The following is a 26,925-nucleotide window of genomic DNA, read 5'->3' as shown; positions in this document are numbered from 1 at the left end:
GGCAATGCAATGGGATATATTTATGTACCGCTGGTGGCTTCCTGGGACCCACCCATGCTGTCGGTCCACACGGAGTTGTAACTGCATGTGTCTACTTATAAGGAACCCCAGTGTGACTGGGGCATGCAGTGTGGGCCGAAGCCCACCTGCATTTAATCTGACGTTAGCTCTGCTGTCCAGGGCACTGCAATGGGATACATTTATGTACAGCCGGTGGGTTCCAGGGAGCCACCCATGCTGTGGGTGCACACGGAATTCCCATTGTGGAGTTGTACCTGCCTGTGACTATTTATAAAAAACCCTGGTCTGACTGGGGCATGCAGACCCCTTGACAGAATGAATAGTGTGTGGCACATGGGTTCCCCATTGCTATGCCCACGTGTGCAGCTCCTGATGGAGGTGGCACAGGATTGGATTTCTCATTGCTTCTGTACAGCATTGTGGGCTATTGCTCCGCACCTTTTAAAGAGGGTCGCTACCTTGCCCTGCCAACTCTCTGCAGTGTGTGCCTCCGGTTCCTCCTCATGGCAGACGCACTTATAAATAGACATGAGGGTGGTGTGGCTATGAGGCCAGCGTGTGGCATGAGGGCAGCTGAAGGCTGCGCAGGGACACTTTGGTGTGCGCTGTGGTCACTGGGTCGTGCGGGGGGGGGGGCTTGGGCAGCATGTAACCCAGGAGAAGTGGCAGCGGAGTGTCATGCAGGCAGTGATTGTGCTTTGTTGGAGGTACTGTGGTGCTTAGCTAAGGTATGCCTTGCTATTGAGGGTTTTTCAGAAGTAAAAATTGTTGGGAGGGGGGGGGGGCCCACTCTTGCCGCTATTGTGGCTTAATAGTGGGACCTGGGAACCTGAAATGCAGCCCAACATGTAGCCCCTTGCCTGCTCTATCCATTTCTGTGTCGTTTCCAGCACTTTCTTGGGTTTTGCAGATTTTCACAAATGGAAACCTTATCAAGCATCGGCGATATACAAAAATGCTCGGGTCACCCATTGACTTCAATGGGGTTCGTTACTCGAAACGAACCCTCGAGCATCGCGAAAAGTTCGTCTCGAGTAACGAGCACCCGAGCATTTTGGTGCTCGCTCATCTCTAGTTGTCGGGGGCCTCTCTAGCATGTCCCATACCGCAGTACTGGCTCTAGCCAGCAGATGGCGCCATTGTATAATGGCAGAAAGAGAAAGCCCCCTAGGAAATACTTGAATTAAAAATTGGATTGCAAAGGGTTAAGGTGGTTTCATACCTGCTTTACATTTTCAGTTCAGAGTTTCCAACTTCCTGCTCAGTTTTTGGAGGATGTAAGACTGAAATGAACTGATCAGTTTTTTCCCCATTGATTTTAATGGGTCTTCAAAAATGCAGAAAGCTTTCAGTGTGCTTCAGTTCTGTTTTGTTTCAGTTTTTGTGACTGCGTCTTTATTCCAGTAAAAAAAACAAACTGAAGCATACTTAAAGCCTTCAGTTTTTGAAAACCCATTAAAATCAATGGGTGAAAAACTGAGCAGAGAAACGAAAACTCTGAAGTGAGCCCTAATGCAGGTGTGAAACCAGAATGAGATGGAGTACACCAAATAGAATAATGCAATTAAATGTAGATGGAGCAAAAAGCAAGTGGAAGGTGGAATCTAAAATATTCATTGTAATGCCGAGCCAATTAGGCCCCCTGCACATGGGCGAAAATTCCGCGGCGGGATTTCCCGCAGAATTTCCGCCCGTGGAAGCTGCCATAGGATTGCGTTAGAAAACGCAATCCTATGCAGACGGCCGCGATTTGTCCACGCAAAATCAAATCGCGGCATGCTCTATTTCTTTGCAGGGCTCGAAATGTCACTCCCTGCCTGCTGGCTCCGCTCTGCGCATGCGCCGGCTGGGTGGCAGCCGGCACATCACAGAGCCAGAGCCGCGGCAGCTGGTGAGTGCCGCGCTGGTGCCTGCAGGGGATCCGACTCGGCCATCTGCAGGCAGCCTTATTGTGATGGAGTGTGCATGGTTGGAAGGAAGAAATACATAAAAGCGTTCTGCATGTGATAATATACAGATTACATTGTGCAAAATTGTATTAGACAATGTATCACTGGAATGCCCCAAACACAGAAAAGAGAATGAGGGGCAAAAATGTGTATTTAAAAGGTAGTAGAGGCAAATAACATAAAGCTTGCATAATTAATTAAAACTATGCTATTTTAAAATTAAAAGTGTATTCTCTGTTATGAAGGCAATATAATAGGGGAAGCGGTATCCCCCACACAGATGTGAAACTACCCTAATTGGTTGATGCAGTATCATCCCAATTATATATCAGAATGTCATGGTGCCATGCTGCTGTTAAACTGATTTATAACATATACTAGGTAGTAAAGATGAATCCCATTTCAATAAAGAAGAGTCTACTAGTCACACTGTAGTAGTATTTTCTTTGGAACATGGTCCTCATATTTATTTCAGCTTCCATAGCATACATGCAATTAAAAAGTTAGCACATCAGGTTACAGAGTTTCATGTTGATGTCTCACCCATCATGACGCTGTTAAATCCCATTAGTGGGTGTTGAGGAATACTACCTACTGAGTATGTGTGAGGGCCAGTAGCAGAGCGACATTAGAGTGTCTTGAAGTTCTTGAGCAGGCTCGGTGGAGGAGTGCTATACTGCGGCGAATTTTGTCTAGATCGCCAAGCAAACAAATATAGTGCTTTCACATACTGTATATATTTAGGTGCATGTGAGAGTACATACTGGTAATACAGTTGGTTTTTTGGTGATCCTTAGACCATAATGATACTTAGATACACTTCTAAACATGCACAATAAACTACTCTTTGGATAAGGCAAATTTGTCATGCACCCTATTCACCCATCTGTCCAAGGGCCCTTTAATTACACTATATACTGCAGCCTGGATCCCACTTGCCCTGAATGCATCTGGGGGCCTAAGCCTAAATAGAGGTGAGCCTGACAGTGTTAGGACATATGCCCCAACTGTTCCGGATCCAGCGGGACAATCTCGATTTTAAATCACTGTCCCAGGGTGGTCTGTGTGGGTCTCTTATCCACCGCCCTGTTGGCTAGTAAGTGCCTCTCCCCAGCTCTGCTTCTCTCAGCAGTTATTCCCCTTGTCCTATCCTTTTCCACTTTGTTTGCAGCTCCCTCCCACCCCGGTTCTATCTGTTCCACTCCTACCAGTTCCCCCCTCCTTCTTCTGTCCCTCGAGCTCTGGTTTAACCCCTTCCCATCCACTCACGCTTCTTCTCATTTATTTCACTGTCTTCACTCACCTTCGTTCCTCCACCTGCTGTCTCTACTATCTCCATCCCCGTTTTAATCCCTTCCTATCCACTTCAGCTCACTGTCATTTACCCTTCCCTCTCCACACACCTGCTATTATCCCTCTTCAGTCCTGGGTTAACCCCTTCTTTCCCATTAAGTTTCCCTTCCTCTAGTCCCCTTTATTCCTTCACCTAATACATTAGGATGTATTTACACAGGCATTTTTATCGCATGAGTTTTGTGCATTAGAAGATGCACAAAACTCACACGAAAAGACAACCCATTATTTTAAATGGGTCTATTGGCATGACCGGTGTGAGAAAGAAAAATTGCAGCATGTCCTGTTATTGGGCGATATCATCCATTATTTTCAATGGATGTGCACATGCACATGGAGCCCAAGAGGATGGACTGCAATGTGAAGCAACATACTCAGTCATGACTGTACCTCTTACCAACAAGCCATAAGTACGGCCAACCTCAATAAAAGCCAATCGGTTTGCACATAATTAAAGGGACAATAGTTAGTCAGCAGGTATGCTGTGAAGATGGGAGGTTATGAACATTAGATAGGACAGTTGTGGGTTAATGGAGGTTTGAACTGCTGGTAGCATTTTGGATCATTAATCAGAATCAAGTCTGGACATTTATGTACAATCTTTGTAGAGTCTATGCAAACTGGTTCTGGATCCTGCAAGTGGCAGAAGATGTATTCATCAACAATGAACGGTGAGGATAATCATGTATAACGCTTTGTAGCCTGTAACTTAAAGGGGTTCTGTCATTAAAAAAAATCTATACTTACCTATTCCTCCCCAGGCAGTCTACTTACCGCATCTTCTGAACGGATTCTTCTTGTTCTGTTATGCAGCTGCAGTCTTCTTCCGGCAGGTCAGTGTAGGCTATGTCATAGTGACGTAGCATTCATTGCCTAGCAGGAAGCGCCGCATGCTATGTCCGGCTAATGCTGAGACTGTGCATGCGTGCTGTCTACCGGTGTTAGTATAGGAACTCTCGCGTCGATACTGCATATATGTGCAATGTCAGCATGAGCTTGACATAGCATCCGGTATTTCCTGCTAGTCAGTGAATACATCACTAGTGATGTAGCGTACATTGACCTGCAGGAAGAAGACTGCAGCTAATGGAAGCTTTGTTCCTGGAAGACGAAGAATCGGCCGGCTGGAGGTGAAGTGACCCAGAGGGACTGCAGGAGATAGAAGATCGGTGGGGAAAAGGTGCAGTAAGTAGACTGACGGGCGAGGAATAGGTAAGTATTGATTTGGTTTTTTTAAATGACAAACCCACTTTAATGTATGGATAGAGTATAGGAATTATTTATTAATGATGTATGCATAATGTAACATGGCAACAAGTTCCCTGAACGTAGAGAGAGAGAAAGTAATATGAAGAGTGTGAGATCTCAAGAGTAAGGCCTCTTTCACGCGGGCTACAAAATCTCACTACAAAATCATCGCTACAAAACCTATGTATGTGAAGCCCGTGGTTTCAGTAGATTTTTTCACATGAGATGTTTTGTAGCCTGAAAGAACCCATTGGAACCCATGGGCTTCACATACATCTATGATGTGCTGCATCCTGGGTGTAAGGACGTGGCACCTGCAGGGTATAAGGCATCAAATCACCGGAACCTAAGCAGGTATCGCATCAGGGTTTCTAAAGGCTCAAGTTTTCTATGGATGACTTGGGTGCTATTAGATATAAAATGAATTGTAACTGTGATGCATCAATCATTATCTGTAAAATGATGTTTATGATGAATGTGATGTCGCAATTAGCACATACTGTAACAACGACGAAGCGGTTTATGCAACCTGCAAGTACTAACAGGCCTTCTATGCATTGAACCCAGTTAACTGGTTAAAAAAAAACTTGCCGTCACCGCTGAGCCATAATACCACCTGTGGAAATTCTGCAGCAAATCTGCAATGCGTGAAGATGCATATAAAATATATGTCCCATACTGCACTGGATCTTTAGTTCATGCCTTATTGTAGAGGTGCTCATTTACTTTTCATTGTGGATATTAAGGAACCCTACATTTGAATGTGAAGTGATGCGTCCTGTTCCCCAATTTATCAGTGACATACGCAACATCCGTAAGATTGTCTTTGGAGTAAGGAGGGGCACTCCAAAGACAATCTTCTTATACATTTGAAATAAACTTAATAAACATTTTTGCATAAAAAAGGAAAACTGGGAGGTGGGACTTATTGGTGAGGCACTCCCCATTTGTCAACGAGCAACGGTTAGGAGGAAGTTTTGACATAACTGATTAAATGCTGCACAGGTCTTAAGGTGGTTGCAGCAATCTCTGGATTAGCAACATAATTAAGTTCTTTCATTCTTATTTTAATGTTCCACTGTGTTCAGCAGATAAATTTTAAGATAAATAGATGGCATTTTTAAAAATTTCGGCATGGACTATGTCCAATGATAAGGCTCAGGCGTCTCCTTGTTCTGACTGGGGGGGGCATAGTAGAAAAAGATTGAGAAGCCTTGGTGTGCATATAGAATTGTTTCTAAATCATAATATACAATCAGTGTACTAGTCCACACAGCTATGGAGAGTGGTGGCTGGCTTACACCCCTGCGTTAGGGAACATTGATACACAAAGCAAGTGATTTAGGCCCCCTGTCAACGGCCGAGGCGGAATATTGCTAGCTATATTCCGCTGCGGGGGAGGAGGGGGGAGCACTGACAGGTCCTTGAGATGAGCCTATCTAATAGATAGGCTCACCGTGGAAAATTACAGCAATCGCAGCATGATGCAACTTAAATGCCGCGAGCGGAGAATCTCTTTGATTCTCCACTCGTGGAGGCCGGCACTGCGCTTCCCATAGTAATCCTATGAAAGGCTTTACAGAGCGTGATCCGCGGAGGATTTATCACCCATGGACAAGCAGCCTTACTTGCAAATTGGATACATTTCTGCACATGTAAAATTTGCAACCACCTGTTTTGAGATACTGTATGAAAAATATGAAAAATCACAGAGACTCTTCCATTAAGTCAGTGATATATTCACACAGGACCCTGCATCTGCATCAGAGCATTTGTTGACAGATTTCATCACTCTTATCCATTCCTGAGCAATTAAAGGAAGTGACAACTAGCAATGAAGCCAAAGAATGTCTGTATCAAGTTCAGTCAGCTTTTTACAGGTGGTCATTAAGGAAGTCACTTTACTCAAAAGCATGGTGAGATAATGCCCGGATGGCATTGGTGTAAGCTAATGACAGTATCAAATTTCCTATCAGTGGTTCATTTTGTCTTCCAATTTTCTAATCATCATTGTTTATATGGGTCAGGAACGCTATATTTTCACCTTAGGGAAAGCACCTAGAAGGTGAGTTAGTGAGGAGACTTAGGGCTCATGTCCACGGGCAAAAGATGAATTAAAATCCGCAGCAGATTTTAACTCTTCTCCTGCCCGCGGATCCGCGCCCCATAGGGATGCATTGACCACCCGCGGGGTAGATAAATACCCGCGGATGGTCAATAAAAGTGATTTAAACAAAAAAATGGAGCATGAAAAAATCTGGACCATGCTCCATTTTCATGCGGGTCTCCCGCGGGGACGGCTCCCGCGGGCTTCTATTGAAGCCTATGGAAGCCGTTCGGATCCGCGGGAGACAAAAATCCGATTTTACTCACCCGCTCCGTTTCTTCTCTTCGCTGCCGCGTCATCTTCTCTCAGTCGCGGCCGGATCATTTTGCTTCGGGACGGCGCATGCGCGGGGCACGTCACCGACGTCATCCTGCGCATCCACCGGGCCGAAGAAAGAAGATCCGGCCGCGACGCAGAGAAGATGACGCCGCATCGAAGGAAGTATCCGGAGCGTGCGAGAGGTAAGTTTATTCTGATTTATTCTTATTTTCAGCCCTCTTGTCCGCGGGGCAGGAGGGACCCGCTGCAGATTCTCCATGGAGAATCCGTAGCGGGCCTGATTTTCCCCGTGGACATGAGGCCTTATAAGGCCATTCATGCTCCTTCCCAGTGATTGTTACAAGGCTTGTATGAAGAGTCTAACATTGACTTGCAGGAATGCTGCCTTCCAATAGGTGGCACTGCAGAGGTATTGTTCCATCTCCCTTATTTGCATCATTGTTTAAATTGCAATCAATTAAATTGTGTCTCTAACCTTTTTTTTAGCATTTAGCAGGAGTCTAACAGCTGGAGCTTCTGTGATGGCTTTTGCAATCTGCTGACCATATACACTGAGACGTGAGGGGTCATGTAAAAGGCCAATTAGCTGTTAGTTGTAGAGAAAGCTGTTAGATTATGTACTCCAAAGGGTTGACTCACTAATGAATATTCAGAAGCAGACATATATAGACTTGGTTGTGAGATAGAATGAATATGACTTATTGCTAAAATTGCAATATATAACGTAGAAGAATAAAACGGTTGGATGTTGTAATATGTCAGTTTCTAGAAAAAAATTAAATCATAAGAATGCTTGAAATTTTGTATCCATATTGGCACTTGAGAAGTTAACACTGAAGACTGTGAAAAAAAATGTCTTAGCAGGAGAGTAAAATTATGACTATAGGTTATATGAGAAGTCTCAGTCTTTTAAACTCTTCTATGACAAGTGATTGAGCAACAGAGTTGGCATCAGCACAGCGATAATGCCAGGCTGTCCTATTAGATATCACATTGTCAACAGCATCTGCTGGAGATTCTAATACTTGAGCTCAGACTCCCCATTGGAGCAATGATTGTGCATTTGATACAGTCACAGTTATTATATGTTTTCTGTCATGTTTGCTACTTTTGCCATATCAGCTACAGAGGAACTGACACTAAGGGCTCCCACCCACTGGCGTTTTTTTCTCCACTGTGCTGCGAGAGTAATTGAAAACTCTCGCAGAGCAGTGCGAGAAAATCGCTGGGATATCGTTGCGACAGTCTTTTCAATGGGGCCAGCAACAGCAGCGCTAGCCCCATTGAAAACATATGGAGAATGCCGCAGACTTCTGCCACAGCTGTGGCAGAAGGCAGCGGCATGCTATCCTATTGCTTTCAATGGGATCGGCACTGCTGCCAATCCCATTGAAAGCAATGGTTTCTGACAAGCCCCGCAGAATGATTATCAGAGAAGGGCTTGAAATATAAGCCCTTCCCCGATAATCATAAAAAAAGTGGTTAAAAAAATAATTAAAAAGTTACTCACCTCTCCTGCTGTCAGCCGCTTCCCCCGCTGGCTCCCCGACACTGCTACTGAGCTCTTTTAGCAGACGGGGATTTAAAAATCCCCGCCTCCTGAAAGGTCTGTGCGGATTGGCTGAGCGCTCAGCCAATGGCAGATAGCTCTTAGCTATTCATTCATAAATAGCAATATCTTAGCTATTCATGAATGAATACCTAAGAGCTATCTGTCATTGGCTGAGCGCACAGCCAATAGCTAAGCAGTAGCTGCTATTGGCTGAGCCCTCAGCCAATCTGCACAGCCCTTTCAGTAGGCGGGGATTTTTAAATCCCTGTCTGCTGAAAGTGCTGGACAGCAGTGCTGGGGAGCCAGCCGGAGGATGTGGCTGACAGCAGGAGAGGTGAGTAACTTTTTTATTATTTTTTTAACCACTTTTTTATGATTATCGGGGAAGGGCTTATATTTCAAGCCCTTCTCCGATAATCATTCTGCGGGGCTTGTCAGAAACCACTGCTTTCAATGGGATCGGCAGCATTGCCGATCCCATTGAAAGCAATGGGATAGCATGCCGCGAACTTCTGCCACAGCTGTGACAGCTGTGACAGAGGATTCCTTCATCCCCCCCCGCGGGGATGAAGGAAACTCCTGCCGCAGCTGTGACAGCTGTCACAGCTGTGGCAGAAGTCCGCGGCATTCTCCATATCTTTTCAATGGGGCTAGCGCTGCTGCCACTGGCCCCATTGAAAAGACTGGCGATGTCGCAGTGATATCCCAGCGATTTTTGGATATCTGCCTGCGTTTTTCTCGCACTGCAATGCGAGACTTTAACTTTAGAATCGCATCGCAGTGGAGAAAAAAACGCCAGTAGGTGGGAGCCCTAAAAGTAATTTCCAACAGATTTTGGAAGATCTAGTCACATTGAAGGCCAATTTCATTTTCTCTTAAATCTACAGGCTGCATTTTATACATATTTGTTATTCTTTAACTTTTGATCTTGACCATATATAGATGTGTACTTCCAGAAATCCTACTATATGTAATACAAATGTGGAAATATTTGGTGGAAATTGGATGCTTGGCATAGATAACCCTGTCTGGAAAGTTGTAGTATGGCAGTTTGCATGTGGTCTGTGTCCATCATAAGTGGTATGCTTGACTTTACCGCAGCAATACTCTTTGAGTCACTCTGGGACACAGGTAATATGATTACCCTCTTTCATTGACTTTCTTTCCGACTTCACTGTAAACACTCAACACCTGTTTCAGATATGTGTGCAAGCTATGGAAGTTTCCACCATTACTTACATTTGCCCTTCTGTAGTATCCTGCATCTGTTCCTATTGCAGCTGTGCCATCCTGTTCCCGGACCAAAAATACTGTGTTTTTATTTATGTTTTTGCTTACCAGCTGTTAATGTTGTGTCTGGGTTACTACTGTCAACTGGGAGACTCGAATTTCCACTGCTATTACTAGTATTTTCAGATAATATTGATTGCACACGTATAATGTGGCTATATTTTGTTGTACATGTATGTATGTGTGCGTATATATATATATATATATATATATATATATATATATATATATATCATATAACGAGTGCAGATCAGATCTGATTGTATTCAAGCTTGAACAGATCTTCTAGGGGTTTCTAAAACATTTTTGTGTATATTAATCAAAAAAGCTTTAAAAGCGATAAATGAGTTCTCAAAACGTAATTTGACAACATTTAGAACAGACTTTTAATAGGTGTAATGGATCACATTCAGTTCTTAGAAGAATTCCGTTTCTATCAATGAAGAACAATACCTTGGCCCTCTAGTAATTTAGGTTAGGAGGACACTGTCTACATTTCTCAAGTACAGCATAATCAAACCTGGGGGGGCTGCTTTCACTTGAGAGTCCATGGAAAAAAATTAATTGATAACACAATACACAGAAAATAGAACCCATTGATTTCAATGGTTGGTTCACATGCAGATATTTGGTGAATGCATTTTGGTCAACCACAAAACATACGATGCATGCTCTACTTCCCTGCTCAATTTGCGCAGGGAAAGAAAATATATGGAACTCAGTAAACTAATTGGCCATTTCAATGGCTGAGAGCATTGTTGCATGTTTTTTGCATGGATAAAAGGTATAGAAAAATACGCTGAAGTACGTGCAAATTTACAACTCTCATGCCTCAAAAACACACGTCAATACGCTTATGCGTGTGTGACTCAGGCCTACCGGATTAGGGTAAGCAAAAAGGTGTAGACTATTAGGCAGCGTTCACACGTGATGTTTTTGTTGCGTTTTTTTAATTGCAGTTTTTGCTGCTATTAAAAAATGCATTAAAAATACATGCGATTTTCAAAAAGTGTGCATTGTTATTAGCGGAACAATCGCAATCAAAAACCTCAACAAAAATGTCATGTGTGAACGCTGCCTTATGGAATGTCATGTTACTATGTAAAACAGTTTACATATTGTTAAGTTGCCATTCACAAAGTATTCTAAATGAAAAAGAATAACAACAAGGTAAACATTAGAGATGTATTATACTGTTTTATACTACACTACAGGTTCAAAAACTGTATGGCTTGAGATCTACAGTTGTAAGAAAAGGTAAGCCAAACCCCTTAGAATCATATGGATTTTTGTATTGATTACTAATAAAATGTTGAAAATAAATGCTGGATTTGTATCTTTTCATGAAAAATGTTTACTGTTTGCCCAATATATGATATATGTAAATGTATATATGTATCTCAAAATTTCCCTATCTAATACTACAACTCTCCTCTAACCCCAGAAAAAACAGCTAAGCATCAGTTAAGGCCCATTTAGACCCGAGGATTCTCACTCAAAAATTGCTCAAAACCATCTTTTGAGTGAGAATCGTTGGGTCTATTCATCTGTTTTTCTGGACAGATGAGATGAAAGTGGAAATTTTTAGCACAAATACACAACACTACAGTATATATGGAAGAAAAAGAATGCTGCACACCAACACCCAAATCTTGTCCTAACTTTGATCATGATGCACGGAGTATCATGGTTTGAGGCTGCTCAGCCACCTCAAGGCCTGGATGTCTTCTGCTTATTGAGGAAACAATAAAATTCTAAGGTGTAACAAAACATTTTTACAGGAGACTGTAAGGTCAGCATTCCCTTACCTCAAGTTGAAGAGATGCTGGATGATTTTACAAAACAATGACTGATAACACACAAGTAAATTCAGTGCCCTCACATGGGGGAGAAGCCCTGGCCATAGACGGATGCCCAGGCCTATGGGAGCCCGGACGACCAGGAGAAAAAATTATTTTTCTAATACCAATGGCAAAATACAGCATATGTTGTCCTATCATGTCCCCACAGCACCCTAACCTAAGCTAAGGTTCTGTGGGGACATGACAGGGACCTGAGGATGTGATTTTACTCACTGGGTCCATGCCGACAGCCCTGCAGCAGCGGCTTCTCACTGTACTGTACTAAAGCAAAATCCCCCGACTTCAGTGGAGGACCAACTGTTAGCGGGGGCCCTAAAAGTATACCAATGACATTCCCGGATCCCTGGCATGTCATCCTAGGGTGGTGTGGAGACATGACAGGCTGTTTTTACGCTAGTAAACACAGCATTTTCATGTGAATGGCGTAGTTTACCAGAAAAAAACTCCTAAAAGATAGTTTAGTGCCTATCTTTTTGTGTGCTGGAAATTCTGCCAACAAATACGCTCTACTAGTGAGAATGAACCCATTGGTAATAATGGGTTTCATTCTCTGTGTAGTTGATTGCCGGAATGTACAGCAAGAACTTGGAAATATAAAATAGTTAACTAATCATATTGTTAGATTAATTGCTAAACCAAATTAATTCTTTTCACATTTGTAAACAATTCAGCTTTATTTGATATTGAGGCTATTAACATGTCAGGCCAATACATACACAAATCTGGCGCACAGAAGAGAAAATTACGGATATTGAAAATGAAGAAATGAAATGTAAAATGAAAAGTCTAGTACAAAGGTTCAAGAAGGTTTTGACTGAGGATTTAGTCAAAGAGATTGTACACATGAAGAGTGTTTATAAAACTGTTTTAATGAAGAAAATAGCCCATCGTGTCTACTTCAAGCTGTTTACAATTTTAACCTTTAAGGGATATTTGTACATTTCTGGCTCTTCGGCTCTTCTGCATCCTACCAGTCATAGTGGGATCTGCAGAAAGGTCCTTCAGTAGACTTACGAATATGTTAAAAACATGACAGGGGAGCTCCACATCGCAAGAAAGGTGGGTTTATCTGAAAAGGGTTGTGTACACAAGGCATCCCATAAATATTGATAAACTGAAACATATTTGCAAGGAGGATTGGTTAAAAATTCCTCTTCAACATTTCGCAAATTTTATTCTTAGCTAAGGTAAATGTTTGGTGGAGTTGATTGCTGTTTAAAGGGGTATTCCCATCTTGGTTTTTCATAGACGAGATGGGAAAACCCAGCCGCTCAACTCTGACCACCTGTTGGAAGGAGCCAAGTGCTTAGCGCAGCACTGTTTCAATAACTCTTGTTGAGGGGATTGGGAGCTCCGCAAACAGCGTATACATCATGAGCAAACATGTTATGTTGTTTCTGTAGCTCCTATTCACTTCAATAAGAGGTATGGAAACAGCACTGAGCTAAGCGCTCACATCTTTCCATAGTGTCTGCATTGGTGGCCGGTAGTAAAGCCGCGGTCTCCGATCTCAGCCATGAAAAGCGGAGATGGTGATACCTCTTTAAGGAAAATCTACAGTTATGAAATTCATTCATTTATTTTTTTTTCTCACTGCAGTATCAATATTTACTTAATTTGCTCAATAAGGGTTATTTCCCACGAGCGTATATTGGCCCGTCGTTTTCAGGGTCGACTGATATACGCTATAATCTGATGCATTGGATTCCAATGCATCAGATTACATTCTTGTATTCCCGCAACGTAAAAGTGCCTGGCCGGCCAATATAGCACCGGGCGTTTTTATGTCGGGCCCAAAAGTAGTCCTGAAACTATCTTTTGGGCCACTGCATGGGCTCCTATGGGAGCCCATGGCAATGGCCAGACGTAGGAGGGAGTTTTGCAGCATTACTGCTAAACTTCCTCCCTCTTCTCTTGTCCCTGCTGGCTGCTTGCAATGGAAGGGGACGGGACGGGGCAGAGCTATGCTCCCACCCCTTGTCTGCAGCCAGCAATGGGAGAAGGCGGGACAGGGTGGTGCTTAGCTCCACCCCATCCCACCCGGTCCCATTGCTGGCTGCGGACAGGGGGTTGGAGTTTACCTCCACCCCCGTCCAGCGTCTCCCATTACAAGCAGCCAGAGGGGAGGAGAGTGGAGGTGATCCGGGGAGGGAAGGGGCCACGGCATGGCGGCCTTGGCGTATATGCACCGGGGCCCATGCCGTCTGAATGGGCGCACACACATTAGATTTGTGCGCCCGTTCACAAGTTTTTATCCCCAGATCATAGTGTATATCGGCGGCCGATATACTCTTGTGGGATAAAGCCTTAAAGACATGAATGTTACAACTATTTCTGTGTTATTAGTTTAGTTAAATCGGGTTTATCTATAACTTGGAGATACACAGACCAGATTACATTACATTAGTAATCAGTGCAAAAAAACAGGTAAAATAATGTGTTTTTCTTGTAGTTGTACACTGACATATCATGTGGTGCAGTCAAAGTTATGTTCAAATTTAAATAAATATTACATTCACCACTTACAAACATTTACTAATAAGAAGAGATAAACCAGCAGATATAAACATCTGTGTGTAAGACAAAACCCATGTGGCAGGGATCCTATGCTTGTGGAAAGTCTAGTTTGACAGAACAAAATGAAGTGCCAAGTGCCTGCTCTATGATCCAGACCCAAGAGCCAAGTGACAGTGATATGGTTCATAGCCTGGTGCCATTTGCACATATTTCTGCACCTGGTGCCAAGTTTCAGTTGAAGTTATAACTTCCCTGTTTTATTGATACATAATTGTATTTGCAGTTACCAACAGCTGGGGAGCCGCATGCAAAGGGTCTGGCTACTTGTTGGGGAAAACAGTGCCACATTCTTAAAACCAGTGGTCTCAAAGAGAAAGGCTCAGATATGAGGGCTGAAATGTTGCTCTTGGTACATGGTTGAATAAAAGTTCTAATATCTATTATTTTATGTTATCATTAGTGTTGATTTTTTCCCCAATTTTTGGCTAAAGTGATATTTAGGATACCAGATGTAGATTCTTCCCAATGTCTTCCTTCTAAAAACATAATAGTCACAGCGGTGTATGATAAAAAGAATTGGTAATCTTGAACGCTCTGGAGTTGAATTTGTCTTTGGCAAGAGGCAGAAACTTATTACAACCCCTGAAAGCTCCTGATTAGAGATGAGCGAACGTACTCGGTAAGGCCGATTTCGCAATCGAGCACCGCGATTTTCGAGTACTTCACTACTCGGGTGAAAAGTACTCGGGGGCGCTGCGGGTGAGCGGGGGGTTGCAGAGGGGAGTGGGGGGGGAGGAGAGGGAGAGAGAGAGAGCTCCTACCTGTTCCGCGCTGCTACCCCCCGCTCCACCACACCACGCTCCGCCCCACAGCGCCCCCGAGTACTTTTCACCCGAGTAGTGAAGTACTCGAAAATCGCGGTGCTCGATTGCGAAATCGGCCTTACCGAGTACGTTCGCTCATCTCTACTCCTGATATATACATTAAATGGAGGCTATGATGGACTCCTCATGGTCGCATCCATTTCCCATAGCCTGTAATGGCTTCCATTTAACATATATATCATGAGCTTCATAATAGCTTTTCTTGACTTTTCTGTTAAATAGATATCTGTCACAAGCATCCCACACAATAGTAAAAGATAGATACTATGGCACCAAATGGAGAACAGAGCAAATAACAAATCACTGGGTAGTATATAAAACGGACCCACCAAATGCTCAGCACTGGATAGATAGAAAGAAGGAATGACAGACAAAAACTAGTAAAAATATCTACCTAATTTTATTACTCCATCATAAATATACAGACAACATATATAAGGGAAAGACAAGCAGTTGTAAACTATTAATGGTCTATTCTTAGGATAGGCCATCACTAGTAGATTGTTTTGGGTCCGCTGTCCAGAATGCCCATTAATCAGCTGTGCACTGCATCCGCGAGTTCACGTACTGAGCTGATTTTTGCACAAAGCAGACAGCGCCTTCCCAAGGCAGTGGCAAGGCTTAATATTGCAGGCTAATGGGCCATTTACACAGGATGAATGCTCAAAATCCATTCAAACTAACAAGATTGTGCAATAATTGTCCTGTGTAAATGCAAACAAATCATTTACTATTCGTTCACTTTTCATTATCACTGACTTTTAGTCAGCATTAAAAAAAACATCGCTGGATCTCTGGCTGCTCGCTGCTTGTAAACGGAATGTGAAGCACTGAGCAAGAAGCCTACGATCCAGTGGTGTTCTCTGCCTGCCTAAATGCTCTACATGGGTGCTAACTAATTTAGCGGTGATATCAGCACTCTTGCAGTCGTATAGACCAGTGTTCCCCAACTCCAGTCCTCAGGGACCGCCAACAGGTCATGTTTTCAGGATTTCCTCAGTGTTGCACAAGTGATGCAATTATTGTCAGTGCTTCAGACATTGCCACAGGTGTTCTTACCATAGGATATTCTGAACACATGACCTGTTGGTGGTCCCTGAGGACTGGAGCTGGGGACCCCTGGTATAGACGACTGTTGTCCCGTCTAAATGGGACTTTAGTTCCTATTCACATCAATGGGAACTTTGCCTGTGAAACCAAGCCTGACCACTGCAGTGGAAACAGAGCTGTCTGCTTCCTGCAGAAATCAAGTCAGTGCACAGCGCACACTGGGAGAAAAACATGTTGTTTTATGAAATTGGGTGCGCTGAATCTGAATGTGAAGTCAAAATTGGACGTCTAGATATTAAGTTATAGACCAACTACAATTTGGTGACAGCTTGGTAGATTAGCCCATGGCAACTTTATAATTGCTGCACCATTACCTTCATCATACCATCCAGCACCTCGTGTGTAACACCTCCTGGCAGCAGTTGGTTCCTGCAGCATCTGAGCACATATGAACATGTCGGTAAGCTGATGGCAGCAGTTGCTAGGCCTATATAATGCAAGATGAGCCAAGCGCTAGCTTCTCACTGACAATACTGTTTTCTTATATAACTCGTATGTCTGCTTCAGCCTAAAGATGAGCAGGCGGAGCTGTTAACCATCCAGCCAAAGCTTGCTACATTTGTGGTAAATACACCACATGTGATCAGCGCAAAAACCTGACAAAGAGTGAAGATTGCTTACAAGTATTATTTTGGGTGTAAAGTTTGAGATCAGGACAAAAGATCTCACATCTGCTGCACTGTGTGCTACTCTGGCCTCACACAGCGGCTCAATGGCAAGAGGAAGGCAATGCCGTTTGCTGTGCCTATGATTTGGCGCGAACTGAAAGATTATCACTTGGACAGCTATTTCTGTACAACCAATGTTGCTGGATTTTTTTTTGTAAATCAATTTTTTATTGGTATTTTTCTCATAACAGTCCACCATAAAGCAGAAAAAAGACAATTACATATCTCATATCAAATCCATCCAGCAGGACACACAATGGAACAATCATAGTCGACTGCAGAATTTGACAGCATCAAATATCAACATATCTAAATCAAAGAACGGACACACAATATATGTGGAGGGTAGGGGTAGAGTGGGGGAAAGAGGGAGGAGAGGAGTATGTGTATCTTGAGATGTACAAATGAGCATTTTTATTAAACATAGAGAGACAAGAGGCTAAGGCCGCATGGGGGAATCAACTACCACGAACGTCTCCCATCACTCCTCCCAACTACTCCCGTAAGCACACTTATGTCCAATCCCAGAGACCCAAAGATCAACTCTGAGAACTCGGGAAGGGTAGGACCTCAACTTGCCCAACCGAGCAGGCTGCAATTTCATCGCTAGCAATAACGTCTATGAAGCGCCTCTCTATTTTTGCCAGGGACTCCAAATTTCAAAAAATTTATGGCCTTTCGACCAACTGGAAAGTTCCTCAAGATTATAGATAAGGTCAACCTTCTCACTCCACTGCGCCTGGTCAGGGGTGTCTGTTGCAGCCAGTGAAGAGGAATTAGAGCTTTAGCCACATCCATTAGGAGGGCAATCAGTTTATGCTAAAGTGGGTGGAAAAGCACCGAAGGCTTCCATAGAAAGATCGTGTCTGCAGAGATAGCCAGATTTGGGGAGAGCTTCCTCAAGGTCCTTTCTACTTCCTGCCAAAATGGCGTGATAATCGAACATTCCCACCAAATATGTAGGAAGCAGCCTTCTGCACTGTTGCACCTCCAACACTTACCATGTGGTTGTTGCTCGATTTTCAAATAAGAACAAGTAAATATAGTCTCCCTTGATTGTGAGCAATCATTACAAAGTGACGCAGAGCTGAGCACACTGCTGGCAGATACAATGTGCTACATGCATCACTGGTTGATCTAATGATAGTGTACCTTCCACCACTTCACATTACGCTGGGCCTAATGGAAAACTTTGTTGTGGCTATGGATCAGAATGGAAATGGTTTCCAGTATCTGAAGGACAAGTTTGGAAAAACCAAAACAGAGGCCAAACTAAAAGCAGGAGTTTTTGTTGGTCCTGAAATCTGAAAATTAGGCCTCTTTCATACGGGGAGCTGCGTGCGCAAAAATCACTCGCTTAAAAAACACGAGGCTATTAGAACCATTCTCATCTGAAATTTTTGGGTAACGTGAGTGATGAACATGGGGAAAGATTCCACCAGGATATTGCCACCATGGAAAAAGATATCAATGCTACTTTAATCCCAAGGTGATGGGCGTCTACTGCTGGCTTCTGCAGTGGTCAACAACAGACACTCACAAGTGCAAAAGCAAGTGCCTAAAGTACTTCTGAACAGTGTATGTACATTGCGTAAAGATTCAAGTAAACTTTTAATTTACACATTTATCAATGTGAACAAGTTTTTGGAATCTCTCACAGTTATGAATTACAATTTAGTTATGTTATAGTGGCTGTATAAGTACCATAAAATCAGTTTCTTGCATCTGTATGAATAGCCAATGACACCATGTATAACTTTAGAACCTGACGTCCTATGCAAACTCCGACTACAGCTTTGGACTCTACAAACTCGGTTTAGTATAGGACTCATGAAATACCCCAAGGAGCAGTAGCAAACAAAACTTTTTTTTTCTGTGATTCTGTGTGACCTATCCCAAGGATAGGCCATGAATACTTTACAACAAGGCAACCCCTCTAATGCCTCCAAGTGTCCCCTTAAATAGTAATAATGTCCCTTTAGCCCTCACTTACAAAAGTTATGATTTCCCAAGTGTCCGTTAATGAGTAATAATGTCCTTGAGTGCCCCCTTATAGAATAATGCTCCTTGAGCACTCCCAAATCATAAAGTTGCCATCTTTGTGCCTCAGAAACAAACAAATAAAACATATACTCAACTAAATCTGAAAAGCGCAGAAGTGCGATGCGGGACATCCTCATAATGCCTTCATTAGGACGCTGATGTACTGTCCATTGTCCTGTTTTCTGCAATCTACAAGAGAGAGAATGGTAGGGCAGGGAGCATATAGATTCCTGCTCTACCATAGGTTTCAACTGTATTGCTGTCCTGTGGATACTAATACAGTTGAGAGTGATGTTAGCCGAGGGGTCCAAAGCACTGGGTGGGCTCCACCATGCTAGCTAAAGCTCTGGTAAGAGCTCCCAGCTAATTTGCAGAAAAGAAGTAGAGTGATAAGTCTTAAATATTGTAAAATCCAGAATTAAGTGCCTGGCCACCAGAATCCAGCACATCAAGGAGCACTCAAGCCACTGTGCTATAAAAAGATATCACCCCTCAAAGATTAATATGCCCTGGATATTCTGACCACTGTTAGCGGGAAATTGCAGAAACTGAATGAGAAGTGAGATTAACAGGATACTGAGACAGACAAAGTAAAATTGACAGCAGGCCAACTGAGACAATGTGGAGCCACTGGGTTACTAACAGATTTTACATAAGGCTAAACTATGCAGAGTGTTAAGGAAGCAGAAATGCAGTCCTAAGCTCTCGCTCATGACCTGAAGCTTGCAGGTTCAATCCCTGCATGGGTCAGGTAGCTGGCTCAAGGTTGACTTAACTTTCCATCTTTCCGAGGTCGGTAAAATGAGTACTGAGCTTGCTGGTGGGGTAAAAGATGACTGGGGAAGTCAATGGCAAACCACCCTGCAAAAACAGTCTGCTAAGAAAACGTCACCCGATGAGTCAGTCATGACTTGGTGCTTGCACTAGGGGACTCTACCTAAACTAGGGAGCAGAGTCTAAGGGGTTGTGCATGCCATACCCTTAATCTCCACAAGGAATTAAATACTTTGCTACTGTGCATCTCCAGGTTACCACCATCGGAGTATGGTCCATTAGCACAGTAGCTAACACACTGATGGACAGTTGACACCAAAACAAAGCAATAGACAAACACTGAAGTTTATCAGGCAGAGGTCAGGACAAGTAAAGCAGGCAGCAGATGGATAGACAGGGTCAGAAAACAAGCTGAGTCAATGTCATGGGATAACATCAGAAGAACAGGTTTGCAGATTACTAAAACGAAATGGACGTTATTGCTCAAGCCCAGGGCAATGGGGGAGAATACTTTATAAAACCCAGGGTGGCTGAGGATTGGAGGAAGGCAGGGACATTTTGCTCTACTGGCCCGTACACACAACCCATATAAAACTGATGCGTTGAAAAGCAGTAGCCCTCAACAGAAAGCTGAGGAGATCAGTAAATTGGCTGGAAGATCACTTGGTAAGAGAGTGGCATGACAAAGTGAATTTCTGGATACCATTACAGTGAACCAATAAATGTATCCACCTACAACGAATGTATACACCTGTCACCAATCAAGGTTGCATTCACATAGGCATTTTATTTAGCCGTGATAAAACGTCGGCCGAAAATTTCGACCACGTGAAGCATTGGTTTCCAATGCATTAATTCACATGGGCAATTTTTGGGTGCACTATTGGTCGCTGATTTTTCATGCTTCTTGACCTATCTTTTGACAAAAAAAAAGAAGCTCCCATAGACTCCTATGGGAGTTGAAAAAAAAAGGGAAAGGGGAGGGAGTTTACCTGCATCCAGCACTCGGAAACGAAGACAGCTGGCTCTATTTAAGTATTAGTAGTCATTCTGAGGCCGACTAATAGAATTTTACGGTGCAGCATTTTTTTCACACAATATGCCCGTGTGAATGAATAAGAAAACACTACTTAATCTCGGGACTCGGTCGCGGCTATTCTTCATCGATGCAATTTTTAGGTTGGCGTAAAAACACGACACTTGCGTGAATAAGGCCTAAGTAAGTTTTATCTGAAGGTGACAATGACAATGACGATAATATAATATGCAGACAGTCAAAAATCTCAATAATTTGTCAAGGAAATGTGTAAATGTCTACTTTGCAGGAGCTCTATCCTTCCTACTCTCAGGGCTCATCCTTACTAGCACATGGCATATATGACTCTTTAGTATGGAACATACATTCACTATGGATTGCCTTACAGGTTCTGTTGGCCTCAAAATCTATAGAGATATTCTCCCCTAAATGAAATGGAACATGCCAATTGTTTTTCTTTTTGGGTTTGTACATAATCTGATGGAAGAACATTGAAGGTATCAAGATGCAAAAGAAGACTACCGTTTGTTAGGATCAGCCGACAAACATTCAATGGACTGATATGGTCCTATTCTATCATATTCTGTAGCGAAAGTTCTGTATCTATGCATTTTACAAATACTGCGCAAGGGGCATGGAAGTTGTAGGCATACCAACATCAAATATGTGTAGTCTCTACTGTTCTCTTTCTGAGAGTCCTACCAATATACCATGTGCTAGTGTGGATGAGTCTTGGAAGTAGGTAGGATAGAGCTCCTGCCCTGTCTGCGTATTATGTTATCCTCATTGTAGTCACCTTCAGATAAATCTTACTTAGGCCTCATTCACATGAGTGTCGTTTTTTTACGCCGGCTTGAAAATCACATTGATGATTTTCCAGCTCCCATAGGGGTTTATAAAAATAGGTCTAACCTATTTTTTGATGCAGCGTGAAAAATCGGCACCCAAAAAAGGTCGCTGATTTCACGTTTTGACAGGGCGATTTTTTCATGCACCCGAAAATCGCCCATGGGAATTAATGCATTGGAAACCAGAGCATGCTGCATTTTTTTTGTGTGTCCAAAATGCGTGCACAAAATATGGACTTGTGAACATTACAGACCCATTCAAGTCAAATTCATGCGTAAATATACCTGTATGATGTCAGCCAAAGTCTGAAGATCAAAGCGGCACAGACTTGATTGAGCTATTCTTGGTAGTGGGGCAGTTTGAACACTCCCAAGAGATGATATTTAGTAATGTATCCGTATTCTTGTACTCTCATTCGTAAGTGTTAGACTTTCATAGGATTTGTCACATTTTACAGCAATAAGGTGTAACTAAGGGTGCTGGTCCACTGTGACTGGACACTATACTTTTTTGTCCTGCTTTGCTCTATAAATAAAGCTCAATGGGTAGGTCTCTCAGAAAGAGAACAGTAGTGACTTCACATAGTTGATGTCTCTTCTTCTTTCTCCGATGATAATCATTAATAAATGTCAACACATGAGAGAACTCAGATCCCAGTAATCCTATTGCTGATTCTAAATTTAAAGGAGTACTCCAACAGAACATTTGCTGCTATGAGTGCCAGCTTTTTTTTAATTACACCTGCTGAAGAAGAAGATACAGCAGCAGAAGCACTAGATCAATGTACTGTATAATACAGTATGCAGATGTGCATCCAGGTCTAAAGCCGGCTGCACGCGACCCGGTCAGATTCCGGATGCGGGATCCCACAGCAGAGTCAGACCCTCTGCTCGGCCATGTACCTATATTTCTTGAATTCTTCTGTATTGCGGAAGGACCGGTCGGCGAGCCATCGGACATGTGCAGTACAGATTTTCCTACACTATCACTAGTCGATGACGCGGAATCCACGACCTATACGCAATGTTAATGCCTTAGCCGAGTATCTCCCCGCTCGTCTCTAAAGATTCGGGGGGCGGGGAGAGGCGGGGGAGAGTGGGGAAGAACGGAGGGGAGGTCTCTCTCTCCCTCCCCCCCCCCACTCCCCTCTGCTCCTCGCTGTAACTCACCTGTCACCGGCGCCGGCCCCCGAATCTTTAGAGACGAGTGGGGAGATACTCGGCTAAGGCACTACTCGCTCGAGTAATGTGCCTTAGCGAGTATACTTGCTCATCTCTACCGTTATCCATTGGAACACTCCATGACAGCTTCAGGCTCTCAGCTCTCATACTCCCAGACCCCGGGGCTTTAGGCTACATGTTTTTACGGACCTGTAGAATAAAGCCTGGACACCCAGGATGTGAAAACACGTATGGATGGTCACTAACGGGTAAACTGGCTGTCCCTTTGTTACAATCAACAGGCGAATTCCTGTTGCATGGTTCACTTCTCTTCTAAGTTGTTGGTTGGGGCAGTTGCAAATGTCCTCACAGCCGAATTATTGGACTGGATCAGCTGACCACCTTGTTCAGCCTACCTAGTTAGGGTGGTGGGTCGCTTATAGCTGACTATAGAGTTCATCTAGTTTCCGAGTGTCAAGTGTCTATTTCTGAGTCTAATATCGTCTGTCTATTTTGTCAGAGTAATTTACATCTTGGTGTTCGTGTCTAGTCTAGTCTGTGTTCCTATTTTGTATTGTCTGCCTGAGTTCATTTCTAGTGTTGTTTATTTGGTCTCTAGTTAAGGATAGAATAGCAGTCAGGCCAGCTCTAGATGGATAGCTAAAGGCTACGTCCGGCCAGTGGTGTTGGTGCAAGTGACACACCAGACAGGGAACATGGGCTGGAATTAGGCAGAGATAGCATAAGGACAGCATTTGTTTTTGGCTATTATTTTGGTTCCATCATCTGCTCCACTCTTCACTGCCAGTGTTATTATATTCAACATCAATCATCATCATCCATCTTCTCATCTAGTACCACCCACTTCTTCCTGTGTCATTTAATGGTGTATGTTACAGTATTGATGCACGCTTGCCGCTTCATATATTGTCTTGTGAAGGCTGGCTTTATGCTATTTGGCTCTTTTGCAATCTTGTGATATTAGTTGAGACTTTAATGTTTATATTTTAGAAGTTTCTAACTTTAACTGTAGAAAGTTTTCTTCCATTAATAGTTGTCATTTATCACAGCAAATAAATAATTCCCACGAGGTGTTGTTTTTTATTAACAGCTTTAGCATTTTTTAGACATCAAGTCTTTTCAAAAGTAGGAAGCATTCAAGATATGCAACCTCTAGTAAACTGTGCTGGAAAGAAGAGGCAATATGTAGCTTCTGAACTGGAATCAAAACATACAAGAACAATTTCAGATGTCAGAGAGTCCAGATGGAGGGGCAGCTTATTAGGCTTAGTGTACTATTACTACAGGAAATGTGCCAGATGGCACAAAACCCACATTGAACACATGGGTACCGAGAATAAAGGAAAGATGGAAAAACGTAATCGGAGCTTTGATGCTCTTATAACACATATAGAGTATACCATTAATAGTGGAAACCAAAGATCCACAAAGCAGGTATAAGTCACTAATACTATTAACTCAATAAAGGACGCTATTAAATTGACCCTGCTTGGATAATATTGAGGCATCTCAGCAGTATCATTGGTTGACAACTCCAGGCACTGAATATAGAAATTGTATTTTCATCTTGTGTTTGAATTGTAAGAGGTGTCAATTCCTTCAGGTCGAATCTCAGAAATATGACCCATCATTATATTTGGATCTGGAGGTCACATGGAGAAGAAGCTTTGCTACTTAAGACACCTGTCTTTGTCTTTCTACCAGTAGTACAGAAAGTACTGTCAGACACCAATGAACCAACAAGGAATGGTACTATACCTAGCTGGAGGGAAGTGCTAGACACACAACTGCAAGAATTCGCAGGCGCACGCATACCATATACGCCGACTCATTCTGAACATGTAATAGTAATGGTGATCTATATACTATATTTTAAAAACTGTAAGACAGATGACAAGTTACTTTGAAACAATTATTAGATTACTCGATCTCTTGATACATTGATAATTTCTAGAGAGATACATATATTCTTTACATCAGCAATACCTTTCATGGCAGTATATATCACTTCACATTCACATGTGTATTGGCAGCTCCGTTTAGAGTCCCTGGGGCAGATCCAGCATAAAACCTCAGATGAAATAGTGCAGCATGCATGTTGGTTCATCGGGGAAAATGCTGGAAGACATAACGAAAGCCAGATGGACCCTTTATGGTCAATGGGGTCGGTTTGACACAGTTTTATTCCATTATACTGTATAGTGGATCTGTTTGAGCTTCTGTTTGTCTTTCTAAATGGATCTGATGTATGCAGAAGTGCATGTGGCCTTATATAGATACAATAGTAATGTACAGCAAGTACTGTCAATGCCTAATAATGGGAAATAGTATTTACAGTACCTACATAATGTCACACAGTATCTAAATAATGCCATAGAGTGCTCATTGCCATAGCTCTACAGTTGCCCATTAGTGCCTATTTAGTATGATCGTTCCATTCAATCCACATACAGGAACCATTCAATTTACCTGTCCTAATTCCCTTGTCTGGCCTGTGACTTTAGTGGTCTGCATATTGGAACAGGTGTGTGCGATGACATTGTGGAAGTCGGACACATAAGGTACATCTAGTGTGTGAAGCTATATGTGGTTGTATATGTGGTTGTTCCAAGCAACTTCTCTTCTATATACTTCTTTTGGACATGCATGTGAGTAAAGGAAGTTCTGCATAGGTTTACGCTGCCCAAGGTTTGGCCCAGTTTAGGTGGTGATTTCCCCTTCAATGGAAGTATTCTAACAAAGGCTGGACAAATATCTGTCTGGGATGATATAGTGAATCCTGCACTGAGCAGGGGGTTGGACCAGATGACCCTGGAGGTCCCTTCCAACTCTACCATTCTATGATTCTATGTCTGGGATGGTTTAGTTAATCCTGCACTGAGCAGGGGGTTGGACCAGATGACCCTGGAGGTCCCTTCCAACTCTACCATTCTATGATCTAGATTCTAATCTATGATTCTAGGTGGTAACCAATTTACAACCTCTATGGTATATATGCTATTTAAATGTTGAAGCACTTTCTTGCAGCTCACCTTAAACATTTTTCTGCAGCCCACCATATAAAAAAGAGATCTGTGTGTATTGTATAGAACAAATGTATTCATTGGGTCTCATCAAGTTGAAGAAAGACATTTGGCAAGCTTCATTTAGAGTATATGCTTTGATTAGCAAAAAAAAAGAAGAAAAGTGTCATTTTTTACATTTATTTTTTCTCAGCTGTACAGCTTATTGTTTGTTGTACTGATCAAACTAATTTATATTGTGTTTGTTCGTGATGCACATTTCTTAGAATGTATTGGATTCTACACCTAAAAAACCTGATGAAAGAATCAAGATGGAGCAAAACCATTTAATATTTTGTTTGAACTCAAGGTGGCGCTGCTTCTAGTCAGATGTTAACACCAATATAATATTCCTTTTTTTTAGCACCATGATGACCCTTATGAAGTAGGGGTCTGACTTGTGAAATTAAAGAGAAGGATTTGGCTCTTTTGCAACATCACTGTCTAGTTAAACATTAAGTAGCAGACTCTCAGTTGCTATATTCCTTTCTACACTTTGCAACTCTGCTGTGTTTCTGACAGGCAGAGAGCAGATGTATGTAAGAAGAGATACATTTGACCCCGGGAGATGTCATTTATGAAACAGCTGAGGCTTCTGTTTCACCAGATGTCAACATTTTAACCCATTCTACGTCATACAGAGACTCATGTATATGCATATGTACATTAACTTGCCATGATGATTTTCCTGGTGTTTAGCCAAACCGCTAGTATTTGTTTACATCACTCATCTACTTATTGGGTACATTATAATGGACTTTAAAGTACTAATAGGATTTCCTCCCTTGTGTATCATGTACTCAAAGCATGTTTCAGGTCGTTCTAAGGCAATGGGAAAAACAAGATATCAGAACATATAATGTTACAAGTGATGGTAAAATTTGAGTTCATCTTACTTTAGATTAACTGTCAATAAAAGTAGTAAAGAATTGGTTCTTTTTGAAGTATTGTGGCACCCCTCAGCACCATGGACAGGGGGCTCAGAGACATGCAAGGCATGCCATAATAATCAAAGATATATGTATTACCAAATCCACAAAAAATATGATGTTGCTTTACTGGATATAAACTTCGAAATGTGTAAATATGACTGCCAGAATAAATGAGACTGTTAATTAGAGGGCTGTCAGTTTATTTGGA

This window comes from Eleutherodactylus coqui, chromosome 1, assembly GCF_035609145.1.
Source record: "Eleutherodactylus coqui strain aEleCoq1 chromosome 1, aEleCoq1.hap1, whole genome shotgun sequence".
Lineage (NCBI taxonomy): Eukaryota > Metazoa > Chordata > Amphibia > Anura > Eleutherodactylidae > Eleutherodactylus > Eleutherodactylus coqui.
Note: the sequence above shows the minus strand (reverse complement) of the source record.